A 3,259-nucleotide genomic window follows, 5' to 3' on the forward strand; every position below is an offset into this window, starting at 1 on the left:
TTGGCTCATGTATATCAATCAATGATATCTAATATTGCATTCATAGGTCCAACCCAAAGTAGTGTTTATGGTGCTCATTGCAGGAAAGTTTTGGAGCCACATATACAAGTAAGCGGATAGACTGTCATAATAATTGTTTCCACAAAAATCCTCTTCTATGGGGCTGCCAATTTGCACTCTTAATTATATGCACTTTCTTCCTCCTAAGAAATTATATAACCAATAAAATGTTCAGTAATGCTTGAGATTGTATTGTAAAGCACCAGCTCAAAATCATGTTTCATGACACAGTGATGTGTGTGGCAAGTCCTTTATAACCGTTCACAAAACTCTAATATGTACTGTTGCCTTAACTTATGCTTCTTACTATAAATTAGTAAAAACTTAAAAACAATGCCTCTGCTCACAGTCACTCATTTACATCCCTATATGATTTCTTGAGGTGTGGGCACAAGCAGGGCTCTGGGAACGCTGGGAGTGTTCCAGGGGTACAGTCGACAGAGGCCATATCAGCAGTCAGAGGAAGAGTGGTCCCACTGTTGTGAAGACTTAGCACCTGCTACACTTTCTGAAATCAGCCATAATCATCTTTAACTGTTTAACTGCACACCATCATTTTCTTTGAAATCTATATGCAATCTGACATCGATAAGGTTTCTCTTGAGCCAATGTCCACATTTTTATTAAAACAGTGCTTCTTACACTTTCCATTAGAGTATTTTGTTTTGATTTTTGTTTGTTTTTTCAAACAGATCTTTCAGTTTATTCACTTTTACAGAAACATGTCCTGAGTGCCTCCCATGTGCCAGGAAACACCTGTACTTCAGGACATGACGGAACCGATCTTGCCCCTGTACTCAAGAATCTAGTTATGGTGGCAAATAAAAAAGTCAGGCAGATGCTCAATATAGGATAAAATAAAGTTACAGAGTGCAACTAATCACCAACTCCTTATGTAAAGGACAGAGAGCCAGGTTAAGTAGAGCCATACTAAAGGAGAAGGACAAAGTAGGAGGCCTTTCAATTCCCAACCTCAACACCTACTCAATAGCCATGGCAATCAGAGAAGCCAGGTGCTGGTACAATAATAGACCCACCGACCAGCATAACAGAGCAGAGAACCCAGAAATAAATCCTTCTACCTACAGACTAATGATTTTTGACCAGAGCTGAGAGACATTAAATGGGGAAGAGACAAATGTCTTCAACTAATGGTGCTGGGAAAATTGGATTTCCATTCATAGAAGAATGAACCAAGGGCCATACCTCACTCCTACATAAAAACATACACAAGATGGTCAAAGGCCTAAATGCAAATACTAGAACAGTAAAAATTGTCAATGAAGAAATTGACACAAACTGAGAGACCCTAATATAGAGCATAAACACCCCATCAAACATAATGAGAAACCATACACACACACACACACACACACACACACACAGTAGAATCAATGACTTGGATTTCCTAAAAATGAGACACTATGTGCATAAAAACTAAAAACCAAACTGACTGCAATCCTATAAAACAGATTGAATTACTCCTGTGAGTTTCTAAGACTCTAAATCTTTATGGGAAAACAAAGCCTCATTTTTCTCCAATGGAGCAACTGATGGATTCAAACTTCTGACTTTGCAGCATCAAAAGACATCACCAAAAGAGTCATCACAAACAGAACCCACAAACTGGGGGTGGAGATGTAGATAATTTGGCAATGATATATTAGACAAAGAACTAATCTCCAAAATCTATAGAAAATGTCAACATGTCAACAAGAAAAAGATAAATAATCCCATTTAAAAGGGGGTGAAGCAGCACGCTCTCTCCGGCTGGTGACAACAGGTGCTCGCTCCTGTAGGCGCCCCTGCTGTTAACAAGATGTCTTCAGGAACTGCCAAAATTGGGCACCCTGCCCCCAACTTCAAAGCTACAGCTATTATGCCTGATGGTCAGTTCAAAGATATCAGCCTGACTGACTATAAAGGAAAATACATTGTGTTCTTTTTTTACCCTCTTGACTTCACCTTTGTGTGCCCTACGGAGATCATTGCTTTCAGTGACAGGGTAGAAGAATTTAAGAAACTCAACTGCCAAGTGATTGGTGCTTCTGTGGATTCTCTCTTCTGCCATCTGACTTGGATCAACACACCCAAGAAAGAAGGAGGCCTAGGGCCTATGAACATTCCTTTGGTATCAGACGCCAAGCGTACCATTGCTCAGGACTGTGGGGTCTTAAAGGTGGAGGAAGGCATCTCATTTCGGGGCCTCTTCATCATTGATGATAAAGAAATTCTTAGGCAGATCACTGTAAATGACCTCCCTGTGGGCCGCTCTGTGGAAGAGATTCTAAGACTGGTTCAGGCCTTCCAGTTCACGGATAAACATGGAGAAGGGTGTCCAGCTGGTTGGAAGCCTGGCAGCGATACCATCAAGCCTGATGTCCAGAAGAGCAGAGAGTATTTCGCCAAGCAGAAGTGAGCCCTGGACCATTTCAGTGTGAGGCAGCCATGAGTAGCCTTGAGAAAAACAAACAAACCTCTTTTGTATTCTTCGTATTTCAAACATAAGGCCTTAGACTCTACTGAGAGCATGGTGTTTGATAATAGGATAGGCATTTTTTGTAGGGGCTGGGGAGGGGCAGTCTTTCTACACCCCAGTGAAAATGACCCTGAGCTGTTTTGGGCAGGGCCTGAATGTATCATGTACTAGTAGTGGGGCATAAGCCCATTGATCTTTTGTAGTTGTATTAAACTTGAACTCAGAAAATAAATAAATAAATAAATAAATAAATAAATAAATAAATGAATAAAAGTGGGTGAAGCACATCATAAGCAGTTCACCAAAGAAGAGATTCAAGTGAAAACGTTTGAAGAAATGTTCGTGACTCCTAGCTATTCAAGAGAGGCAAGTCACAACAATGATGAGATACTATGTCACGCCAGCACTGTTAGCAAAGTTCAAACAACAGGAACAACAAATGCTAACAGGGGGGTGGGGTGGAGAGCTTGGAACCCTCCATGTTCTGGATGGGAACGTAAAGCAGTACGACCTCTGTGAAAGTGGTATGTGCTTCCTCCAACTATTTAGACTAGAAATACCATAGGATCCAGCAATCACACAACCCAGTAGCTCCATAAACAAGGAACAGCACAGACAGATGTTCATCCCAACACAGCTCACAAAGCAAGCAGATAGAAACGACCTAAATGCCCACTGAGGGGAGGATGGGGAAATGAAGTGATCCATACACACCATAGA

The 3,259-nt window shown here is 41.1% G+C and overlaps 1 pseudogene; it reads left to right on the top strand.

Moving 5' to 3' along the window:
• The first annotated feature begins 1,861 nt into the window (after positions 1-1,861).
• Positions 1,862-2,527, top strand: LOC142457837 (peroxiredoxin-1 pseudogene; annotated as a pseudogene).
• Positions 2,528-3,259: the final 732 nt, after the last annotated feature.

This window comes from Tenrec ecaudatus, chromosome 10, assembly GCF_050624435.1.
Source record: "Tenrec ecaudatus isolate mTenEca1 chromosome 10, mTenEca1.hap1, whole genome shotgun sequence".
In the NCBI taxonomy this organism is placed as follows: Eukaryota; Metazoa; Chordata; class Mammalia; order Afrosoricida; family Tenrecidae; genus Tenrec; species Tenrec ecaudatus.